Below are 25,962 nucleotides of genomic sequence, written 5' to 3'. Positions count from 1 at the left end.
ATGCGTTTCTCAACTTTAGCATTGTTTTCAACAAAGATAAAAGCATTCACTGGGAAATGTCATTTTAATATTTTACAACCTTATCTCGCCATGTGGTGTGTGACACATCATCAGACACATCCTGTTTCAATTATAAAGGAGGGACTTTGAAAATCACAAAGCCTATTTTTATAGGGCCATCAGGCGGCCTTTACTATTCTTAAAGGGCCAGCAGTCAGCCCTCACTATTCGTAGAGAGCCATCAGCTGGCTATTCTTTGTTCCCATTATTAAAAAGTGGGTCTCCTATACTGTTATTACTAGTGTTGAGCATTCCGATACCGCAAGTATCGGGTATCGGCCGATACTTAGCGGTATCGGAATTCCGATACCAAGATCCGATACTTGCCGCGTATCGGATACCGGAATCGGAAGTTCCCAGGATTCAAACTGCACAAATTTGTACGAAATCAGCCAATGAGAATGATTCCAAGTGTGGGCACATCCTGTTCAGCATGGAGGGCCTGAAACTACTGGCAAGGCTGTGATTGGCTGCTGAAATGATGTCATGATGCAGTTTAAAAGTCGCTGGCGCCATTTTGCGCTCACTCTGCTGTGAATTCAGTTAGTGACAGGACGCTGTTTGCTGACTGAGGGCCAGTTTAGAGATAGCGATTTGCTTCTTTGTGCTTTTCCAAGGCTAATTTAGCAACCGCTGTGTTCACCTACTATTCACCTTGCTTTTGCCTTGTAGCGCTTTTCACAGCGATCTGCAAGGTCTGTGTGTGTGTGTGTGAGTGCAGCCCACTCTCTAGTCTGAGTGCAGCCACATAGGCCATCCATAGCTGGTTGTATTCAGTTCAGGGAGGGTGGTTCATTGCCTCATACTGTTCTTTTTTTTTTTTTTTTTCAAGTAGTGTAGTCTGCTGCTCATTTTTTCAAAAAATTCCTATTAGTGTCTTTCCACCCGTCTCCAGCTAACTTGTGGAAAAACACTACATAGGATAACGTAGAGGAGGGTTTTTGGGCCTTGCAGCGCCGTTTACGGCTGTCTGCACGGTCTCCGTGTGACTGCAGCTCGCCCTGTAGTCTGTGAGCAGCCATAGCCTGGTTGTCTCCAGCTCAGGGTTCTTCACTGCGTCATACCGTAAAAACAATTTTCCTTTTGTTTTAAGTAGTGCAGGCTGCTGCACATTTTTTCAAAAAATTCCTATTAGTGTCTTTCCACCCGTCTCCAGCTAACTTGTGGAAAAACACTACATAGGATAACGTAGAGGAGGGTTTTTGGGCCTTGCAGCGCCGTTTACGGCTGTCTGCACGGTCTCCGTGTGACTGCAGCTCGCCCTGTAGTCTGTGAGCAGCCATAGCCTGGTTGTCTCCAGCTCAGGGTTCTTCACTGCGTCATACCGTAAAAACAATTTTCCTTTTGTTTTAAGTAGTGCAGGCTGCTGCACATTTTTTCAAAAAATTCCTATTAGTGTCTTTCCACCCGTCTCCAGCTAACTTGTGGAAAAACACTACATAGGATAACGTAGAGGAGGGTTTTTGGGCCTTGCAGCGCCGTTTACGGCTGTCTGCACGGTCTCCGTGTGACTGCAGCTCGCCCTGTAGTCTGTGAGCAGCCAATAGCCTGGTTGTCTCCAGCTCAGGGTTCTTCACTGCGTCATACCGTAAAAACAATTTTCCTTTTGTTTTAAGTAGTGCAGGCTGCTGCACATTTTTTCAAAAAATTCCTATTAGTGTCTTTCCACCCGTCTCCAGCTAACTTGTGGAAAAACACTACATAGGATAACGTAGAGGAGGGTTTTTGGGCCTTGCAGCGCCGTTTACGGCTGTCTGCACGGTCTCCGTGTGACTGCAGCTCTCTCTGTTGTCAGTTCAGCCCCCAAAAAATAAATAAATAATAAAGTTCACCAAACACACCAGTGACACCACTTTACATTTGTGTAGGCCACATTAGCTCATATTAAAGTCTAGTCCACACTTTAGAAAATTAGTGTTTCTTATACCTGTTAGGAGTTGTTCAGGAATAAGCACACAAAGCCGTTAGTACTTTTCTGCTTATCTTTATCAGTCAACCAAGATGAAGAAGGCAGTGAGTAAGGCACGTGGGCGTGGGCGCGGAGCAGGGAGAGGACATGGGGATTCTGTGCCTGCTGCGGGCACCGGTGACTCATCAGCACCTACTTTCACCAGGGAACAGTCCTTCATGCGCAGCTTTGTCGCAGAGCGCCGTACACCGCTGCTGCGTGAAGAACAAATTGAAGCCGTTGTCGGATGGATGGCAGCTAATGCATCAACTTCAATTAGTGCCACATCCTCTCAGACACAGAGCACTGGAGAGCAGCCATCTGTCTCTTCACCACCTGCCAAATTGCCCAGGCAGACAGAGATCCCAGGACAGGAGCCGTCTCTACTTCTGTTCTCTGAATCTCTTGGCTTGGAAACAGGGGGCCAGCCAAGCAGCATTGGAGAAATGGAAGAAGAGGCAGGGTGCAGTGATGCCCAACAGCTTTTTCTCTCTTCCTCTGAAGAGGCGGCTGGGCCAGTGGCTCCGGTCACCACATCGCAGGACGCATCCGCTGATGACACTCAGGTGCCACTTTCTGGTGCGTGCTCTGCTGCTGAGACTACCCAGGAGGAGCAGTTGGGGGCAGAGGGTAGTGTAGATGATGAGGTCCTTGACCAATCTTGGCGTGAGGGACAGGAAGGTGGTGGGAGTAGCTCTGAGGAAGAGATTCCCCGTACGGCCCAAAGAGGAAGAGGGAGGGGGAAGACTGTGGATCCTGCAGCCTCCGCTTTGGCACCCGTTAGGAGCATGTCTCTTCCAAAAGCCAAAAAGGGCGCTCCCAAGACTTGCAGTGCCTGGTCCTTTTTTGACACAGTTGCAGATGACATTTGCTATGTCAAATGCAAGGTGTGTCATCACAAAGTCAAAAGAGGTCGAAATGTCAGCAACCTCAATACCTCCAACATGTGGAAACATGTGCGCACCAGGCACGCGGCGGAGTTAGAAAGACACACTGAAGAGCTAGGCCAACCAACAGCGGCAGCTACCACCTCTTCAGCTCGTGTTGCCTCTTCCTCCAGCTCACACGCAGCTGGTTCGGCTTCCTCCCAGGATCGCCGTGGAAGAACCTCTGGCCCTGTTGTCCAGAGACCCGCTGTAATTCCACCCGCAGCACCACTTTCCCAGTCATCCACACACTCCCAGCCCAGTGTACAGCCATCGGTAGTACAGGCATGGGAGAAAAGGCGGCCTTTCTCGTCAAACCACCCACGTGGTTTGCTCGTGCACAGGCTCTGACTGCAGGCATTGCCAAACTTCTGTCACTGGAAATGCTGTCATTCAGGCTGGTGGAGACTGACAGCTTCCGTGACTTGATGTCATTGGCAGTCCCACAGTACAATGTGCCCAGCCGCTTTTACTTCAGCAGGCAAGCCGTCCCTGCCCTGCACAAGCATGTGGAGGGACACATAAAACACGCGCTACTGAATGCCGTCAGTAGCAAGGTCCACCTCACCACCGATGCGTGGACCAGTCAACATGGACAGGGGCGATACCTTTCCCTCACTGCCCATTGGGTTAATGTCGTTGAGCCGGGTACAGATTGTGCGAGTGGCGCAGGACGTGTCCTGCCCACTCCAAGGATTGCAGGAATCCATTCTGTACGCATTGACTCCTCCTCTTACACCAGTTCCTCTGAATCATCGCTGCAGGAGCCGTCACAGTCCACCTCCACATGGAGCCGTGATGAACGTTTACCTGTTACGACCGACATGAGCACAGCCGTGGCCAAACGTCAACAGGCCGTCTTGAAATTAATTTCTTTGGGGAATCGAAGCCACACAGCGCAGGAGCTCTGGAATGCCATCAAGCAGGAGAGCGATGTGTGGTTTTTGCCAGCGAATCTCCAGCCAGGCATGGTAGTGTGTGATAATGGCCGAAATCTGGTGGCAGCTCTGGGCCTCGGCAACCTCACTCACATCCCATGTCTGGCACATGTGCTCAATTTGGTCGTGCAGAGTTTTTTGAGGGACTATCCGGATCTTGATGCACTGCTGCACAAGGTCCGCCTAGAGTGTGCTCACTTGCGGCGTTCCAGCACGGCAAAAGCGCGCATTGCGGCTCTGCAGCGCCGACACCGCCTGCCGGAACATCGCATCATATGTGACCTACCTACCAGGTGGAATTCCACGTTACATATGTTGGAGCGGTTGTGTGAGCAGCAGCAAGCTGTAATGGAGTACCAGCTGCTTCAGGCGCAAAGAAGTCGCACTCAGCGCCGTTCAGACTTCACAACCACAGAGTGGGCCACTATGAATGACGTCTGCCAGGTTTTGCGTCCCTTCGATTATTCCACGCGGATGGCGAGTGCAGATGATGCACTAGTCAGCATGACTGTCCCCCTTATCTGCCTGCTTGAAAAATCACTGCAAGCGCTAAGGGATGATGTTGTGGAAGAGGTGGAGGATGAGGATTCACCATTTCCATCATCTTCTGGACAGTCAGCGCCACGTGGTTCCTCACAAACGCGTAGGCAGGGGACAGTTTGTGAGGAGGATGAGGAGGAGTCAATGGAAGAGGAAGACATCTGTCCAGAGGAGGGAGTTACACAATTGTCCAGTAGTCAGTGTGTACAGCGAGGGTGGGGTGATGACGAGCGGGCAGAGATCACGCCTCCAGCAGGGGACAGCGTTTCTTGGGCAGTTGGCAGTCTGCAGCACATGGTGGATTACATGCTGCAGTGCCTGAGAAACGACCGTCGCATCGCCCACATTCTCAACATGTCTGATTATTGGGTGTTCACCCTCCTCGATCCTCGCTACCGGGACAACGTAGAAAGCCTCATCACACCATTGAACCGGGAGCGAAAAATGTGGGAGTACCAAGACACACTGGTGAATTCCATTATCTTCTCCATTCCAACTGAGAGAAGTGCTGCTAGTGCATTACAAAGCAGCTCAGTGCGTCCAGGCAGTGGTGGAGGCTCTGCACAAAGAGGGAGCAGAAGCAGTGCCTCTGCCCAAGGCAAGACCAGTATGGCCCAACTGTGGCACAGTTTTCTGTACCCGCCACAAAAGTCTACACCATCACAGATGGCTCCAGTCAGCAGGAGGCAACGGTTCCGTCAGATGGTGACAGACTACATGTCTTGCCCTCTTGCTGTACTCCCAGACGGCTCTTCACCTTTCAAGTTTTGGGTCTCAAAGCTGGATACATGGCCAGAGCTAAGCCAGTATGCATTGGAGGTGCTGGCTTGCCCTGCGGCTAGTGTATTATCGGAACGCGTCTTTAGTGCTGCAGGTGGTGTACTAACTGACCGTCGCATGCGACTATCCTCCGATAACGTTGACCGGCTTACTTTCCTGAAAATGAACAAGGCCTGGATCTCGCAGGAATTTGCCACTCCTCTTCCTGATTAAATAATTAGGTGACTGTCTACGTTATCCAGGTCTCCTGTTGTGTTCATCTTTCTACCACCTGAACTTAAATTCCTGGGCTCCAACACCGCCAGTTGAGGCTCTGAAGTGCCGTCTGCACAGTCAAAACATACGACCCAGTGTTATTGGGTTTCAGTAACGTCAGCTGATCCCCAGCTGTGTAGCCGGCAATGTGTCCTGCGACCGCCACGCTGACACAACTGAAATGTAAGGGAACCTGTCCCCCCCCCCAAGGCGTTTGTTACTGAAAGAGCCACCTTGTGGAGCAGTAATGCTGCACAAGGAAAAGGTAGCTATTTTTGTTTAGCTCCTTGCACACGCAGAACTTAACACTTATAAAATGTGTCCACTGATACCGTAAAACCGTCCCGGTGGTGGGACTTTCCTTCGTAATATGACGCACCACAGCTGTCATTCCTACCCCCTTGGCACCGTGCCCCGGCTCCTCAGCGTTGTTTGATTCTGTCCCGGAGCCTGCGCTGTTATGTTATCCCTTGGCCAGGCACACTTAGCGCTGCCCATCTTCTGACATCATTTGGTGTCAGGCTGGCTGCGCCTGTGCGGCCGCGCTGGCCGAGAGTCCGCCTCGCATTGTCTTCTGATTTAATCCCACTGGGGTCCTGAAATCCATGGACATGCGCAGTGCATATCTGAACCTCCGCCTCTCACTCATCTCCCTACGCCTTCTTCAGACTGTGCGCCGTCAGCTGATCCCTAATAGCATGCCACGGCCGTGACGCCGCACAGTCTGAAGAAGCCGTAGGGAGGGGAGTGAGAGGCGAGGATATGCACTGCGCATGGCCACGGATCCCAGGCCCGCGGTGGGATTACATTAGACGACACTGCTAGGCGGGCTCTCGGCCAGCGCGGCCGCACAGGCGCAGCCAGCCTGACACCAAATGATGTCAGAAGATGGGCAGCGCTAAGTGTGCCTGGCCAAGGGATAACATAACAGCGCAGGCTCCGGGACGGAATCAAACAACGCTGAGGAGCCGGGGCATGGCGCCAGGGGGGGTAAGAATGACGGCTGTGCTGTGTCATATTACGAAGGAAAGTCCGAACTCCAGGACGGTCTCACAGTTTCAGGGGACACATTTTATAAGTGTTTAGTTCTGTGTTTGCAAGGAGCATAATGAAAAGAGCCACCTTTTCCTTTTGCATCTTTTGTGCTGCACAAGCTGGATCTTTCAGCTACAAACGCCTTGGGGGGGGGTTAAAGGTTCCCTTTCGACTTTCTCCAATCAGGCTTCGGCCTACATTGTGTTCCTCTGCTTCTCCTGCTGTCCCTGGGCTCCAACACCGCTAGTTGTTGCCTGGTAGTGCTGTACGCACAGTCAACAGTCGCTCCTCTGTTATTGGGGTTCAGTAACGTCAGCTGTTCCCCAGCTGTGTGTGTGGCAATTCCTCCTATCTCCTCCACCTCCTCCTCCTCCTGTCCCTGGGCTCCAACACCGCTAGTTGCCGTCCAGAAGTGCTGTCCGCACAGTCCCAACAGTCCCTCCTCTGTTATTGGGGTTCAGTAACGTCAGCTGTTCCCCAGCTGTGTGTGTGGCAATCCCTCCTATCTCCTCCACCTCCTCCTCCTCCTGTCCCTGGGCTCCAACACCGCTAGTTGCCGTCCAGAAGTGCTGTCCACACAGTCCCAACAGTCCCTCCTCTGTTATTGGGGTTCAGTAACGTCAGCTGTTCCCCAGCTGTGTGTGTGGCAATCCCTCCTATCTCCTCCACCTCCTCCTCCTCCTGTCCCTGGGCTCCAACACCGCTAGTTGCCGTCCAGAAGTGCTGTCTGCACAGTCCCAACAGTCCCTCCTCTGTTATTGGGGTTCAGTAACGTCAGCTGTTCCCCAGCTGTGTGTGTGGCAATCCCTCCTCAGCGTTGTTTGAATCTGTCCCGGAGTCTGCGCTGTTATGTCATCCCTTGGCCAGGCACACTTAGCGCTGCCCATCTTCTGACATCATTTGGTGTCAGGATGGCTGCGCCTGTGCGGCCGCGCTGGACGAGATCCCGCCTCGTAGTGTCTTCTGATTAAATCCCACTGCGGACCTGTGATCCATGGACATTAGCAGTGCATATCTGAACCTCCGCCTCTCACTCATCTCCCTACGCCTTCTTCAGACTGTGCGCTGTCAGCTGATCCCTAATAGCATGCCACGGCCGTGACGCCGCACAGTCTGAAGAAGCCGTAGGGAGGGGAGTGAGAGGCGAGGATATGCACTGCTCATGCCCATGGATCACAGGTCCGCAGAGTGATTACATTAGATGACACAGCGAAGCGGGATCTCCTCCAGCGCGGCCGCACAGGCGCAGCCATCCTGACACCAAATGATGTCAGAAGACGGGCAGCGCTAAGTGTGCCTGGCCAAGGGATAACATAACAGCGCTGACTCCGGGACAGATTCAAACAACGCTGAGGAGGAGGCGCACGGCGCCAAGGGGGTAAGAATGACGGCTGTGCTGCGTCACATGACAAAGGAAAGTTCCACCGACCGGACGGTTTAACCGTGTGAGGGGACACATTTCAAAAGTGTTAGGTTCAGCATGTGCAAGGACCATAATTTAAAGAGCTAAGTTTACCTTTTCCAGTATTAGTGCTGTACAAGATGGCTCTTTCAGCTACAAACGCCTGGGGGGGGGGGGGTTAAAGGTTCCCTTTCAACTTGCTCCAGTGCAGGCTGCGGCCTACACTCTGCTCCACCTGCAGAGCCCGGGCTCCAACAACGCTAGTTGCTGTCCGGAAGTGCTGGCTGCACAGAGAAAAACACCTCGCCAATGTGTCAGTGGGGTTCAGCACCGCCAGCTGTTCCCCTGCTGTGTAGCCGGCAACGTGTCCTGCAACAGCCACGCAGACACAACAGACCCAAAGCTGCTGCCAGTGCAGGCTTCGGCCTACACTCTGCTCCCCCTGCTCCTCCTGCTGACCCTGGGCTCTAACAACGCCAGTTGGTGCCCGGTACTGCTAGCTGCACAGAGAAATACACCAGCCAATGTGTCAGTGGGGTTCAGCACCGCCAGCTGTTCCCATGCTGTGTAGCCGGCATCGTGTCCTGCAAAAGCCACGCAGACACAAGAACTGAAATTGAAGGGATCCTGTCGCCCCACCCCCAGGTGTTTGTATGTTTTACAGCCACCTTGTACAGCAGTAATGCTGCATGTGTGCAAGGTGGCTCAGAAACTTATTCTCCTTGCACCCGTGGAACAGAACACGTCTACATTGTGTCCCCTGAGACCATTAAAACGTCCCTGAGGTGTGACTTTCCTTTGTAATGACACGCAACGACCCCCTTGGTAGCACAGCCCTTCTTCCGACATCATTGTTTGGCTGGCTGCGCCTCTGCGGCCGCCCTGCCCGACACAACGCCCCTCGGTGTCTTATTTATTTTGACTGCGAGGGTGTGATTGACGGGCATGAGCAGTGCATATCTTCGCCAGGCTGTCACTCAGCTCCTTCCGCCTTCTTCAGACTGTGCGGCTTCATGGCCGCGGCATGCGATAAGGGATCAGCTGACGCCGCACAGTCTGTAGCAGGTGTAAGGACACGAGCGAGAGGCGAACCTATGTACTGCGCCAGGCCATCAATCCCAGCCCCGCAGTGTGAAACACTGTAAAGACACTGCGGGGCTGGGATTCATGGGCATCACGAACCGCACCAGCCGACATGAAATGATGTCAGAAGATGGGCAGCGCATGGCCAAGGGATAACGTAACAACGCAGACTCCTGTACATCAAAATGCGATGCTCAGGAGGCCGCGCCAAGCAACAAGGTGGTATTTTTGCCAGCTGTGCTGCGTCTCATTACGAAGGGAACTCCCGCCTCAAAGACAGATTGACTCTATAAGGGCCAAAATGTTGTACGTGTTTCATTCAGCTTGTGCAAGGAACAAAATTAAAAGAGCAACCTTTGACTTGTGCAGCACTACTGCTGCATAAGGCGTGGCTCTTCTACTTTGTAACACCTGAGGGGGGGTTAAAGGTTACCTTTAAAATTGGTTCAATTAGGCTTCGGCCTACACTCTGCTCCCCCTGCAGAGCCTGGGCTCTAACACCGCCAGTTGGGGTCCGGTACTGCTAGCTGCACAGAGAAAAACACCTCGCCAATGTGTCAGTGGGGTTCAGCACCACCAGCTGTTCCCCTGCTGTGTAGCCGGCAACGTGTCCTGCAACAGCCACGCAGACACAACAGACCCAAAGCTGCCGCCAGTGCAGGCTTCGGCCTACACTCTGCTCCCCCTGCTGACCCTTTGCTCCAACACCGCTAGTTGGGGCTCTAGGAAGACAAGCTTGAATAGGTCCCCATCCTGGTTCCAGCACCGTCAGCTGGTTCTGGGCAGAGCCTTTGGCTTAGGTGCCTCCCTCTGGGTATCTGAGTTCCACCAACGTCAGGTGGTCCTTGGTAGTGCTTTCAGCACGGGTACCTCCTGCTTAGTAACCGGGTTCCAGTAACGTCAGCTGGTCCTCGGTAGTTCCATTGGCTCTTGGACCTTCGGCTACCCATCCGGGTTCCAGTACCGTCAGCTGGTTCTCGGCAGTGTCTTTTACTCTTGTACCTTCTGCTCCCCATCCTGGTTCCAGTACCGTCAGCTGGTTCCGGGCAGAGCCTTTGGCTTAGGTGCCTCCCTCTGGGTATCTGAGTTCCACCAACGTCAGGTGGTCCTTGGTAGTGCTTTCAGCACGGGTACCTCCTGCTTAGTAACCGGGTTCCAGTAACGTCAGCTGGTCCTCGGTAGTTCCATTGGCTCTTGGACCTTCGGCTACCCATCCGGGTTCCAGTACCGTCAGCTGGTTCTCGGCAGTGTCTTTTGCTCTTGTACCTTCTGCTCCCCATCCTGGTTCCAGTACCGTCAGCTGGTTCCGGGCAGAGCCTTTGGCTTAGGTGCCTCCCTCTGGGTATCTGAGTTCCACCAACGTCAGGTGGTCCTTGGTAGTGCTTTCAGCACGGGTACCTCCTGCTTAGTAACCGGGTTCCAGTAACGTCAGCTGGTCCTCGGTAGTTCCATTGGCTCTTGGACCTTCGGCTACCCATCCGGGTTCCAGTACCGTCAGCTGGTTCTCGGCAGTGTCTTTTGCTCTTGTACCTTCTGCTCCCCATCCTGGTTCCAGTACCGTCAGCTGGTTCCGGGCAGAGCCTTTGGCTTAGGTGCCTCCCTCTGGGTATCTGAGTTCCACCAACATCAGGTGGTCCTTGGTAGTGCTTTCAGCACGGGTACCTCCTGCTTAGTAACCGGGTTCCAGTAACGTCAGCTGGTCCTCGGTAGTTCCATTGGCTCTTGGACCTTCGGCTACCCATCCGGGTTCCAGTACCGTCAGCTGGTTCTCGGCAGTGTCTTTTGCTCTTGTACCTTCTGCTCCCCATCCTGGTTCCAGTACCGTCAGCTGGTTCCGGGCAGAGCCTTTGGCTTAGGTGCCTCCCTCTGGGTATCTGAGTTCCACCAACGTCAGGTGGTCCTTGGTAGTGCTTTCAGCACGGGTACCTCCTGCTTAGTAACCGGGTTCCAGTAACGTCAGCTGGTCCTCGGTAGTTCCATTGGCTCTTGGACCTTCGGGTAGCCATCCGAGTTCTAGTTCCATCAGCTGTTTCACGGCATTTTCTCAGCCTACTTGTACCTTCTGCTACATTTCCAAGTTCAAGACCCTAAAGACGACGACCCGGAACACCACCCCTAAGATGACGACGACACCAGAGACGACAACCACTGAGATGACGACGACCCTGGAGACGATGACCCTGAAGATCACCCCGATGACGACGACCCTGGAGACGACGACCCTGGAGACGACGACGACCTGGAAGACCGAGAAGCAGAAGAACAAGAGGCTGCAGAACAAAGAGCAGAAGAACATTAAGCATAAGACTAAATATCAGAGCAAAAGATATTTTCTAAATTATAAGCAGAAGAAGACTAAGCAGTGTATGGGGGTGAGTCCGTTCCTCCTCGTGGTGCCCCTGGATAAAGCCTGATGATGCAGGCCAAACTGAACGCGGTCGCGGACAAATGTAACTGTTTTGTGACAGGCAGAACGGAAGGTGTAATCTTCAAACTTTTATAGATAACAACTACGGGAATGCCTGTCACAAATAAGAATATGATGAAGAAGTTGAATATGAAGAAGATAATAGTAAAATAAAAAGAATATGAACAATGTATGTAACAAAAAAAATAATAGGTAGAAGATGAAGAAGAAGATGAATAAGGTGAAGAAGTTGATGTCAAAGAAGCTGATGATGAGGATAATGAAGAAGAAAGTGTGGAAGAAGTAAAAAAGAAGGTGAAGGGCGTGGAAGTAGTGAAACATCAATATCTGACAAAATAAAAAAAAAATTAACATAGTCAAAATCTTTCTAACGCCGAACGTCATAAAAAACAAAACAAAATCCTGCTATTCTATTAGATTGGGTTAAACCTCTGTGCCTCTAATGTCTCCGCCACGTCCCCCAATACATCCTACATTATTCTTAGTTGTTTTCCTTCATGTAGAATGAACCTACAAGTTAAGAAAGGGTTTATTTTAATTCCGATATTTTCGTCCCATTGACTTGCATTGGGATCGGGTATCGGTATTGGATTAGATCCGATACTTTGACGGTATCGGCCGATACTTTCCGATACCGATACTTTCCGATATCGGAAGGTATCGCTCAACACTAGTTATTACGTATGCAGTGCATGTCAGGGCTGTCCAAAATTTGGATGCACCCCAATACCCCTTTGAAGAGACATTCAGGAGGGCCACCTGAAAGCAACGTTCCCATTATTAGGAAGTTGATACTCCCATACTGTTTGCTCATGAAGTAAATGCAAGGCCTGCCCTGCCCCAAATTTAGACGCACCCCAATAACCCTTTGAACAGATGTACAGGATGGCCACCTGAAAGTAATGTTCCCACTGTCATGATCCATTCCAGAGTTTAGTCCTGTCTGCTCTTTCTCCGGGCGGATCATGACGAGGGTTAACTTTGCTCTGCCTCATTCTGGGCTCAGGTTTGCTATTTAGCTCCCAGGTATCCTGAGGGTGGTGTCAGCTATAGTTCTGCCTTCGGCGTGTGAACCTGACTCTGGAAGCCCTTGATTTGTCCTGCTGTGAACCCTGACTTGTCCTGTGTCTGTCATCTCCTTCTGTCTGCCGCTTCCCAGCATTTCTCTGTTTGTCTGTTGTTCTACTTGATTCTCTGACCTCCTGGCTTGGCTATTGACTCTGTTTCGGTTAGTCCCTATTGTACTGTATTTTGACTGTCCTGGTTTACTGATCTCTTGCTACGTCCTGACTATCCATTCTGTCTAAATCCTTTTGTACTGTCGTGCTATCTCGTGCTCTGACTCGGCTTTTCTGACCAATCTCTCGCTACTTGGTGGCATCTGTTCTGCTGCTCAGTGTGTGCAGTGTCGCTTCCCTATCAAGCTCCCCCTTGTGGAGGTTGCGCTGTACTGCACTGCAGCTGCATGACACCCATTATTAGGAATTTGGTACTCCCATACTGTTTGCCAATGAAGTGAATGCAAGGCCTGCCCTGCCCCAAATTTAGACGCACAACAATAATCCTTTGAACAGACATACAGAATGGCCACCTGAAAGCAATGTTCCCATTATTAAGAATTTGGTACTCCCTTACTGTTTGCCTATGAAGTGAATGCAAGGCCTGCTCTGCCCCAAATTTAGATGAACCACAATAACCCTTTGAACAGAGGTACAGGATGGCCACCTGAAAGCAATGTTCCCATTATTCCGAAGTTGGTACTCCCATACTGTTTGCCTAATGAAGTGAATGCAAGGCCTGCCCTGCCCTAAATTTGGACGCACCCCAATAACCCTTTGAACAGACATACAGGATGGCCAACTGAAGGCAATGTTCCCATTATTAGGAAGTTGGTACTCTCATACTGTTTGCCTATTCAGTGAATGCAACACCTGCCCCAAATTTGGACACACCTCAATAACCCTTTGAACAGACGTACAGGATGGCCACCTAAAAGCAATGTTCCCATTATTAGGAATTTGATACTCCCATGCTGCTTGCCCATGAAGTGAATGCAATGCCTGCCCTGCCCCAAATTTAGGTGCACCACAATAACCCTTTGAGCAGACGTACAGGATGGCCACTTGAAAGCAATGTTCCCATTATTAGGACATTGGTACTCCCATACTGTTTGCCCATGAAGTGAATGCAAGGCCTGCCCTGCCCCAAATTTGGACGCACCCCAATAACCCTTTGAACAGACATACAGGATGGCCACCTGCAAGAAATGCTCCCATTATTACGAAGTTGGTACTCCCATACTGTTGCCCATGTCGTGAATGCAAGGCCTGCCCCAAATTTGGATGCACCCCAATAACTCTTTGAACAGACGTACAGGATGGCCACCTGAAGGCAATGCTCCCATTATTAGGAAGCTGGTACTCCAATACTGTTTGCCTATTCAGTGAATGCAACACCTGCCCCAAATTTAGACGCACCCCAATGACCCTTTGAACAGACGTACAGGAGGGCCACCTGAAAGCAATGTTCCCATTATTAGGAAGTTGGTATTACCATACTGTTTGCCTATGCACTGAATTGCAGTGTTGAGGCTGAAGACCCGGCAGTGGCGAATTGCAGTTTTGAGGCTGAAGACCCGGCAGTGGCAAATTTCAGTGTTGAAGCTGAAGACCCGGCACTGGCGAATTGCAGTTTTGAGGCTGAAGACCCAGCATTGGCGAATTGCTGTTTTGAGGCTGAAGACCCTGCATTGGTGAATTGCAGTTTTGAGGCTGAAAACCCAGCATTGGCGAATTGCTGTTTTGAGGCTGAAGACCCTGCATTGGCGAATTGCAGTTTTGAGGCTGAAGACTGGCATTGGCAAATTGCAGTTATGAGGCTGAAGACCCGGCATTGGCGAATTGTAGTTTTGAGGTTGAAGAACCTGCATTGGAGAATTGCAGTGTTGAGCCTAAAGAACCTGCAGTGGAGAATTGCAGTGTTGAGGCTGAAGATTCTACAATGGAGAATTGCAATGTTGAGGCTTTCCTCACGGTGTTTGAAAGGGTCACCAAGAGGGAGAAACTCCTGCCAGAGCAGTGGCCAGAGGTACTGACTAGGGTTGAGCGAAACAGATCGGCACTTTTAGCAAAGTCGGGTTTCGTGAAACCCGACCCGATCCCACTCTGGGATCGGGTCGGCGGTACACGATCTGTAATCCAAAGTCGGGTTTCGTTTTTTATATATATATATCATAGAGACACATATATATATATATATATATATATATATATATATATATATATATACCGTATATACTCGAGTATAAGCCGAGATTTTCAGCCCAAATTTTTGGGCTGAAAGTGCCCCTCTCGGCTTATACTCGAGTCATGGTCGGCGGTGGGGTCGGCGGGTGAGGGGGAGAGGGCGCTGAGGCATACTCACCTAGTCCCGGCGATCCTGACGCTCCCCCTGCCTGTCACACTGTCTTCGGGTGCCGCAGCTCTTCCCCTGTTCAGCGGTCACGTGGGACCGCTCATTAGAGAAATGATTATGGACTCCACTCCCATAGGGGTGGAGCCGCATATTCATTTCTCTAATCAGTGGTGCCGGTGACCGCTGACAGAGGAAGAGCTGCGGCACCGAAGACAGTGTGACAGGCAGGGGGAGCGCCAGGAGCGCCGGGACTAAGTGAGTATTTTATATTCACCTGTCCACGTTCCACACGCCGGGCGCCGCTCTGTCTTTGCGTCCTCTTGTTCTGACTGTTCAGGTCAGAGGGCGCGATGACGCATATAGTGTGCGCGCCGCCCTCTGCCTGATCAGTCAGTACGGAGAGACGCCGGGACGGGACGCTGAGGAGCTGCAAGCAAGAGAGGTGAGTATGTGTTTTTTTTTTTTATTGCAGCAGCAGCGTTATATATGGCACAGATTTATGTGGAGTATCTATGGGGCAACGGTGCAGAGCATTATATATATGGCACAGATTTATGTGGAGTATCTATGGGGCAACAATGAACAGTGCAGAGCATTATATATGGCACTGCTTAATAAGGAGCATCTATGGGGCAATAATGAACAGTGCAGAGCATATATGGCACTGCTTAATAAGGAGCATCTATGGAGCCATAATGAACGGTGCAGAGCATATATGGCACTGCTTAATAAGGAGCATCTATGGGGCAATAATGAACAGTGCAGAGCATATATGGCACTGCTTAATAAGGAGCATCTATAGGGCCATAATGAACGGTGCAGAGCATACTGTATATGGCACTGCTTAATAAGGAGCATCTATGGGGCCATAATGAACAGTGCAGAGCATATAAGGCACAGCTTAATAAGGAGCATCTATGGGGCAACGGTGCAGAGCATTATATATGGCACTGCTTTATATGGAGCATCTATGGGGCCATAATGAACGGTGCAGAGCATTGTATATGGGGCATCTATGGGGCCATAATGAATGGTTCAGAGCATTATACAGTTAGGTCTATATATATTTGGTAACTAAAAGAAACAAAGAATCAGGCGGCACTGTCTTATTGTGTTCTGGCTCCTCAGTGGAAATCAAGAACATGTGTCCTACTATGCCGTACTTTAGAAGACTTCAGGTGCTCCTTCAGGGAAAACAATCACTTAATCCAAATTATCTTGCAAGAACGAATAATGAGGGCACTCACCCGTCTTCATTAAAATTATTCCTTTATTTGCAAAACTGCATCCAGAGAACCAATGTGGCCGGGGGAGAGAGAGGGGGCCTCAGCCCGTGTGAGCAGAGGAGTACGACGACGGCCGTTTCGCGCGGTCCTGCGCTTCTACGGGTCAATTTGTGTATGGGGCCAGCAGCGGATATAGTGTGCTATTCTGACACACCCCACTACTAAAACCCTCCCACAAACCGGGCCGATACAATGAACACGTATTAAAAACACACATTTAAAAACAATAGCAATTGTTGGTAAACAGGCTTAACGGAATACAAGTGTAAACAAGGGGTGACTTTCCATTCTGAAAGAGAATAAACAGATAAGCTTACCAAATACAACATGCCTACAAAGCCGACACATACTTCAATACATCCGACCGAGCACTACAGTGCCCTCTATAGGAAGATGGACATATCAACCCTGTCATTGAAGCCAAGCGGACCCATTGCATTGCTGCGCAGTATCCACCTGGCTTCACATCTCAGCAACAGGTTATCCAGATCGCCTCCTTGGATCGGTAGAACCACCCTTTCAATGCCAGCAAAGGTAAGGCAATCTGTTCTGCCACCATGTATTTCTCTCATATGGGTGATAAACCGTGGAACTCCTTTACCCGACGCTACAGATCTGCAATGCTCACGAAAACGAACATACATCGGGCGAATGGTTTTACCGATGTAAAAAAATCTACAAGTACAAAATATGACATACACAACATGATCCGTTTTGCATGTAATAAAGTCTTTGACTACGTGTGATACCGCTCCTATTCTGAGGCAGCGATCAATTAAGTGCTGTTGACAATACGCACAGTGGCCACACTTGAAATTCCCCCTAGGGGAAGCCCCCTTAAGCCAGTTGACATTAGGTTGAGTAATGCGGTTTCTCACCAATTTATCCCGTAACCTAATACTTCTCCTATTCGCTATAATGGGCCCTCTAGCAGCCACCTCGACCAAATCTTTGTCCCTCTCCAGCAGATGCCAGTTCTTTTTTATGGCCAGCCTGATCTGCTGGTCCATACTGCTGAACTTAAAACAGAAATTGAACCTCCTATTATTAATCTGTCTCCGAGGGGACGATGATTTGACACTAGATTGTATGATTCTTTCATTATGCACCCTATCCAGGGCTGATGTCAAAAGTCTCTCCGGGTAACCTCTCTCCCTAAATCGACCCATCATCTCGCCAGTCTGACGGGTAAATCCTTCCTCTGTATTATTGACCCTACTGACTCTTAAAAATTGACTGTATGGTAACGCCCGTTTGGTGTGTGCGGGGTGATAACTATTGTAGTGCATCAAAGTATTAGCCGACACCGGCTTACGGTACAGGGAAGTACAAACACTCCCTTCTTTGATCTCTACGAGGACGTCTAAGAACTCCAGACGTTCTCCCCCAAACACGGACGTGAAAGTCATATTGAGGTCGTTAGTTCGATTAAGGTGCGTCACAAAGTCCTGAAAGGCTGTCTGTGGACCGTCCCAAATTAAGACTATATCGTCCACAAAACGACGAAAATATTTAATATGTTGCAGGTAATTATTGCTCTCAGAGTACACATATCTTTCTTCAAATAGACCAAGGAACAAATTCGCAAAAGTGCATGCCACCGGGGTCCCCATCGCAGTCCCCTCCTGTTGCAAATACCATTTATCCAAAAAGGTAAAACAATTGTGAGTGAGCACAAAATTTAAACCTTCACAAATGAAATTGATAAAGTTTTCACTTTTATCGGTGGTATTCAAAATAGTCCTAATAATATCCACACCTATGTCCTGAGGGATCCTGGTATACAAGCTCTCCACGTCTATCGACGCAAGGGAGAAACCTTCCTGCCAGTTAAAATCCCGTATACTTTTCAGAAAGGAATTAGTATCTTTTAAATAGGACGGAATGTTTCTCAACATCGGGCGCAGCAACCAATCAATATACTGGGACAGGGGCTCAGTGAGCGATCCTATCCCAGATACGATCGGGCGTCCCGGGGGATAATGGATGGACTTGTGGATTTTCGGAATATGATACCAGTGGGGTCTGGTGGGGAACCCCGGTAGCAATCTCTCCGCCTTCTTCTGCGAAATCGTTCCCAGCTCCACATATCTCCTCAGATATGATGTTAGTTCACCCTTAAATTTCTGTAAAGGATTCCTAGGTAATAATTTATACACCGTGTTGTCAGATAATTGTCTTTTAGCCTCAGTAATGTAATAATCTTTGGGGAGTAACACTATTTTGCCTCCCTTGTCGGCCGCCCTGACCACGGTGTCCTCCCAGGACATAATCTCCTGCAACACCTTTTCCTCTCCTGCCGTGATGTTATTGGCAGCTTTATGGTATAATAATGCTTCCACATCTTTTATGACTTGTGCTTCAAATAAATCGACCATATTACCCGGAGACACCATAGGCATAAATTGGCCCTTTAGGTTTTATGGCAGGTACAGGGGCTCTGGTCGATATGAGGGAAGATGCTGAATTGTTAGTGGGATTGACAGATGAGGTGACTAGACACGACAGTGAGGAAGTTGGAATTTCAGCACCCTTTAGTGGAGGAATTTCCTCCAAATTTATGCCTATGGTGTCTCCGGGTAATATGGTCGATTTATTTGAAGCACAAGTCATAAAAGATGTGGAAGCATTATTATACCATAAAGCTGCCAATAACATCACGGCAGGAGAGGAAAAGGTGTTGCAGGAGATTATGTCCTGGGAGGACACCGTGGTCAGGGCGGCCGACAAGGGAGGCAAAATAGTGTTACTCCCCAAAGATTATTACATTACTGAGGCTAAAAGACAATTATCTGACAACACGGTGTATAAATTATTACCTAGGAATCCTTTACAGAAATTTAAGGGTGAACTAACATCATATCTGAGGAGATATGTGGAGCTGGGAACGATTTCGCAGAAGAAGGCGGAGAGATTGCTACCGGGGTTCCCCACCAGACCCCACTGGTATCACATTCCGAAAATCCACAAGTCCATCCATTATCCCCCGGGACGCCCGATCGTATCTGGGATAGGATCGCTCACTGAGCCCCTGTCCCAGTATATTGATTGGTTGCTGCGCCCGATGTTGAGAAACATTCCGTCCTATTTAAAAGATACTAATTCCTTTCTGAAAAGTATACGGGATTTTAACTGGCAGGAAGGTTTCTCCCTTGCGTCGATAGACGTGGAGAGCTTGTATACCAGGATCCCTCAGGACATAGGTGTGGATATTATTAGGACTATTTTGAATACCACCGATAAAAGTGAAAACTTTATCAATTTCATTTGTGAAGGTTTAAATTTTGTGCTCACTCACAATTGTTTTACCTTTTTGGATAAATGGTATTTGCAACAGGAGGGGACTGCGATGGGGACCCCGGTGGCATGCACTTTTGCGAATTTGTTCCTTGGTCTATTTGAAGAAAGATATGTGTACTCTGAGAGCAATAATTACCTGCAACATATTAAATATTTTCGTCGTTTTGTGGACGATATAGTCTTAATTTGGGACGGTCCACAGACAGCCTTTCAGGACTTTGTGACGCACCTTAATCGAACTAACGACCTCAATATGACTTTCACGTCCGTGTTTGGGGGAGAACGTCTGGAGTTCTTAGACGTCCTCGTAGAGATCAAAGAAGGGAGTGTTTGTACTTCCCTGTACCGTAAGCCGGTGTTGGCTAATACTTTGATGCACTACAATAGTTATCACCCCGCACACACCAAACGGGCGTTACCATACAGTCAATTTTTAAGAGTCAGTAGGGTCAATAATACAGAGGAAGGATTTACCCGTCAGACTGGCGAGATGATGGGTCGATTTAGGGAGAGAGGTTACCCGGAGAGACTTTTGACATCAGCCCTGGATAGGGTGCATAATGAAAGAATCATACAATCTAGTGTCAAATCATCGTCCCCTCGGAGACAGATTAATAATAGGAGGTTCAATTTCTGTTTTATGTTCAGCAGTATGGACCAGCAGATCAGGCTGGCCATAAAAAAGAACTGGCATCTGCTGGAGAGGGACAAAGATTTGGTCGAGGTGGCTGCTAGAGGGCCCATTATAGCGAATAGGAGAAGTATTAGGTTACGGGATAAATTGGTGAGAAACCGCATTACTCAACCTAATGTCAACTGGCTTAAGGGGGCTTCCCCTAGGGGGAATTTCAAGTGTGGCCACTGTGCGTATTGTCAACAGCACTTAATTGATCGCTGCCTCAGAATAGGAGCGGTATCACACGTAGTCAAAGACTTTATTACATGCAAAACGGATCATGTTGTGTATGTCATATTTTGTACTTGTAGATTTTTTTACATCGGTAAAACCATTCGCCCGATGTATGTTCGTTTTCGTGAGCATTGCAGATCTGTAGCGTAGGGTAAAGGAGTTCCACGGTTTATCACCCATATGAGAGAAATACATGGTGGCAGAACAGATTGCCTTACCTTTGCTGGCATTGAAAGGGTGGTTCTTCCGATCCAAGGAGGCGATCTGGATAACCTGTTGCTGAGATGTGAAGCCAGGTGGATACTGCGCAGCAATGCAATGGGTCCGCTTGGCTTCAATGACAGGGTTGATATGTCCATCTTCCTATAGAGGGCACTGTAGTGCTCGGTCGGATGTATTGAAGTATGTGTCGGCTTTGTAGGCATGTTGTATTTGGTAAGCTTATCTGTTTATTCTCTTTCAGAATGGAAAGTCACCCCTTGTTTACACTTGTATTCCGTTAAGCCTGTTTACCAACAATTGCTATTGTTTTTAAATGTGTGTTTTTAATACGTGTTCATTGTATCGGCCCGGTTTGTGGGAGGGTTTTAGTAGTGGGGTGTGTCAGAATAGCACACTATATCCGCTGCTGGCCCCATACACAAATTGACCCGTAGAAGCGCAGGACCGCGCGAAACGGCCGTCGTCGTACTCCTCTGCTCACACGGGCTGAGGCCCCCTCTCTCTCCCCCGGCCACATTGGTTCTCTGGATGCAGTTTTGCAAATAAAGGAATAATTTTAATGAAGACGGGTGAGTGCCCTCATTATTCGTTCTTGCAAGATAATCTATATATATTTGGACAGAGACAACATTTTTCTAATTTTGGTTATAGACATTACCACAATGAATTTTAAGTAAAACAGTTAAGATGCAGTTGAAGTTCAGACTTTCAGCTTTCATTTGAGGGTATCCACATTAAAATTGGATGAAAGGTTTAGGAGTTTCAGCTCTTTAACATGTGCCACCCTGTTTTTAAAGGGACCAAAAGTAATTGGACAATTGACTCCAAGGCTATTTCGTGGACAGCTGTGGGCAATCCCTTTGTTATGTAATTCTCAATTAAGCAGATAAAAGGCCTGGAGTTGATTTGAGGTGTGGTGTTTGCATTTGGAAGGTTTTGCTGTGAAGTAAACATGCGGTCAAAGGAGCTCTCCATGCAGGTGAAACAAGCCATCCTTAAGCTGCGAAAACAGAAAAAACCCATCCGAGAAATTGCTACCATATTAGGAGTGGCAAAATCTACAGTTTGGTACATCCTGAGAAAGAAAGAAAGCACTGGTGAACTCATCAATGCAAAAAGACCTGGGCGCCCATGGAAGACAACAGTGGTGGATGATCACAGAATAATCTTCATGGTGAAGAGAAACCCCTTCACAACAGCCAACCAAGTGAACAACACTCTCCAGGAGGTCGGCGTATCAATATCCAAATCTACCATAAAGAGAAGACTACATGAAAGTAAATACAGAGGGTTCACTGCACGGTGCAAGCCACTCATAAGCATCAACAATAAAAAGGCTAAACTGGACTTTGCTAAAAAACATCTAAAAAAGCCAGCACAGTTCTGGAAGAACATTTTTTGGACAGATGAAACCAAGATCAACCTCTACCAGAATTATGGAAAGAGAAAAGTATGGTGAAGGCGTGGTACAGCTCATGATCCAAAGCACACCACATCATCTGTAAAACACGGCGGAGGCAGTGTGATGGCTTGGGCATGCATTGCTGCCAGTGGCACTGGGTCACTAGTGTTTATTGATGATGTGACACAGGACAGAAGCAGCCGAATGAATTCTGAGGTATTCAGAGACATATTGTGTGCTCAGATCCAGCCAAATGCAGTCAAACTGATTGGTCGTCGTTTCATACTACAGATGGACAATGACCCAAAACATAAAGCCAAAGCAACCCAGGAGTTTATTAAAGCAAAGAAGTGGAATATTCTTGAATGGGAAAAGTCAGTCACCTGATCTCAACCCAATTGACCATGCATTTCACTTGTTAAAGACTAAACTTCAGACAGAAAGGCCCACAAACAAACAGCAACTGAAAACCACCACAGTGAAGACCCGGCAGAGCATCAAAAAGGAGGAAACACAGCGTCTGGTGATGTCCATGAGTTCAAGACTTCCGCAAGTCATTGCCAACAATGGGTTTTCAACCAAGTACTAAAAATGAACATTTTATTTTTAATTATTGAATCTGTCCAATTACTTTTGGTCCCTTTCAAAACAGGGTGGCACATGTTAAGGAGCTGAAACTCCTAAAATCTTCATCCAATTTTAATGTGGATACCCTCAAATGAAAGCTGAAAGTCTGAACTTCAACTGCATCTGAATTGTTTTGTTTAAAATTCATTGTGGTAATGTCTATAATCAAAATTAGAAAAATGTTGTCTCTGTCCAAATATATATGGACCTAACTGTATATGGCACAGCTTTATAAGGAGCATCTATGGGGCCATAATGAACGGTGCAGAGCATTCTATATGGCACAGCTATATATGGAGCATCTATGGGGCCATAATCAACGGTATGGAGCATTATATATGGCACAGCTTTATATGGAACCTCCTTTGGGGCAATAATGAACCGTATGGAGCATCTATTTTTATTTTTGAAATTCACCGGTAGCGGCTGTATTTTCCACCCTAGGCTTATACTCGAGTCAATAAGTTTTCCAAGTTTTTTGTGGCAAAATTAGGGGGGTCGGCTTATACTCGGGTCGGCTTATACTCGAGTATATACGGTATATATATATATATATATATATATATATATATATATATATTTATATTTACTTCAGCACGATAATGTTGAAAAGCCGGTAATTCAATTGCCGGCTTTTCATTTCTCCTGCCTAAACCCGACATGATATGAGACATGGTTTACATACAGTAAACCATGTCATATCCCCCTTTTTTTTGCATATTCCACACTACTAATGTTAGTAGTGTGTATGTGCAAAATTTGGGCGCTGTAGCTATTACATTTAAGGATTAAATTGCGGAAAAAATTGACGTGGGCTCCCGCGCAATTTTCTCCGCCAGAGCGGTAAAGCCAGTGACTGAGGGCAGATATTAATAGCCAGGAGAGGGTCCATGGTTATTGGCCCCCCCGTGGCTAAAAACATCTGCCCCCAGCCACCCCAGAAAAGGCACATCTGGAAGATGCGCCTATTCTGGCACTTGGCCACTCTCTTCCCACTCCCCTGTAGCGGTGGGATATGGGGTAATGAAGGGTTAATGCCACCTTGCTATTGTAAGGTGAGTGACATTAAGCCAGATTAATAATGGAGAGGCGTCAATTCTGACACCTATCCATTATTAATCCAATTGTATGAAAGGGTTAAAAAACACACACACACATGATTAAAAAGTATTTTAATGAAATAAACACACAGGTTGTTTTAATATTTTATTGCTCTCTCAATCCAACTGAAGACCCTCGCTTGGAAAAATAATAAACCAACAATATACATACCCTCTGATGAGCTGTCACGTCCCACGAGGTAAATCCATCTGAAGGGGTTAAAATAGTTTACAGGCAGGAGCTCTGCTATAATGCAGCTGTGCTCGTGCCTGTAAACCCCGGCGAATGAAGGAAATGTAGGTCAATGACCTATAGTTACCTTCAGTCGCGGTGATGCGCCCCCTGGTGGATGTCCTCATATGACCTGGAGCGTGGGAAAAAGTTCCCAGGCTGCAGTTCATGAGGACATCCACCAGGGGGCGCATCACCGCGACTGAAGGTAACTATAGGTCATTGACCTACATTTCCTTCATTCGCCGGGGTTTACAGGCACGGGCACAGCTGCATTATAGCAGAGCTCCTGCCTGTAAACTATTTTAACCCCTTCAGATGGATTTACCTCGTGGGACGTGACAGTTCATCAGAGGGTATGTATATTGTTGGTTTATTATTTTTCCAAGCGAGGGTCTTCAGTTGGATTGAGAGAGCAATAAAATATTAAAACAACCTGTGTGTTTATTTCATTAAAATACTTTTTAATCATGTGTGTGTGTGTTTTTTAACCCTTTCATACAATTGGATTAATAATGGATAGGTGTCAGAATTGACACCTCTCCATTATTAATCTGGCTTAATGTCACCTTACAATAGCAAGGTGGCATTAACCCTTCATTACCCCATATCCCACTGCTACACGGGAGTGGGAAGAGAGTGGCCAAGTGCCAGAATAGGCGCATCTTCCAGATGTGCCTTTTCTGGGGTGGCTGGGGGCAGATGTTTTTAGCCACGGGGGGCCAATAACCATGGACCCTCTTCTGGCTATTAATATCTGCCCTCAGTCACTGGCTTTACCGCTCTGGCGGAGAAAATTGCGCGGGAGCCCACGTCAATTTTTTCCGCGATTTAACCCTTAAATTTAATAGCTACAGCGCCAAAATTTTGCACATACACACTACTAACATTAGTAGTGTGGAATATGCAAAAAAAAGGGGGATATGACATGGTTTACTGTATGTAAACCATGTCTCATATCATGTCGGGTTTAGGCAGGAGAAATGAAAAGCCGGCAATTGAATTACCGGCTTTTCAACATTATCGCGCTGAAGCAAATATTAAAAAAGTATGCTTCCCCATTTAATTGCATTGGGTTTCGTGTTTTGGCCGATCCCCGACCACGACTTTTCAATAAGATCGGCCGATTTCACTCGACCCGACTTTTGAGAAAGTTTCAAAAAATGAAAAGTCGCTCAATCCTAGTACTGACGCCATACTTGATAAGGAAACCACAGAAAGCATACCATGATTTAGCTTTGCAGGACGCTAAAGAGTATGGCAAGCTAAAAATGGAGATTCTTGCATGCTTGGGCATAACAAAGACTCTCAGGGCACAGCGGGTTCACTGTTGGGCGTATCACCGGGACAAACCACCATGCTCTCAAATGTTTGACCTGTTGCACCTGGTTCACAAATGGCTGCAGCCAGAATCCTGTACGCCTGCGCAGATGGTAGATCAGGTGGTGATGGACAAGTTTCTGCACTCCCTGCTGAGGTCTGTAAGACTTGGGCTGCCCAGGGTGATCCCCGGAATGCCGATGAACTTGTTGGACTGGTCGAGAGATACCAGGGAATGGAAGGTTCCGTGGGAAAGCAGCCCACTCCATACTGGGGGTCCCAACAAGAGGCAGGGGCCCAAAAGGAGGTGGGGCCCCATACTGTTTGCCTATGCAGTGAATTCCAAAGCTGCCACAAATTTTGGCGCACCCTAATGCTCCTTGGAAGAGACATGGAGGAGGGCCTCATAAAACAATTTTCCCATTAATAGGAAGTGGGTCTCCCATACTGTTTGTCTATGCAGTGAATAATAAATAATAATAATAATCTTTATTTATATAGCGCCAACATATTCCGCAGCGCTTTACAGTTTAACAGTTTCAAACACAACAGTCATAGGTAACAATGTTAACAATACAGCAATAAAGCAAAATAAGACGACCCTGCTCGTGAGAGCTTACAATCTACAATGAGGTGGGGAGATACAAAGTACAGGTGTGTATTTACAATGATGGTCCAGCCATCTTCAGGGGGTGGGGGGTAGGTGAGATAGTGAATGGGCTACACACACACACAAACATAAAATGACTGATTA

The sequence above is a fragment of the Ranitomeya variabilis genome, chromosome 2 (assembly GCF_051348905.1).
Source record: "Ranitomeya variabilis isolate aRanVar5 chromosome 2, aRanVar5.hap1, whole genome shotgun sequence".
Lineage (NCBI taxonomy): Eukaryota > Metazoa > Chordata > Amphibia > Anura > Dendrobatidae > Ranitomeya > Ranitomeya variabilis.
Note: the sequence above shows the minus strand (reverse complement) of the source record.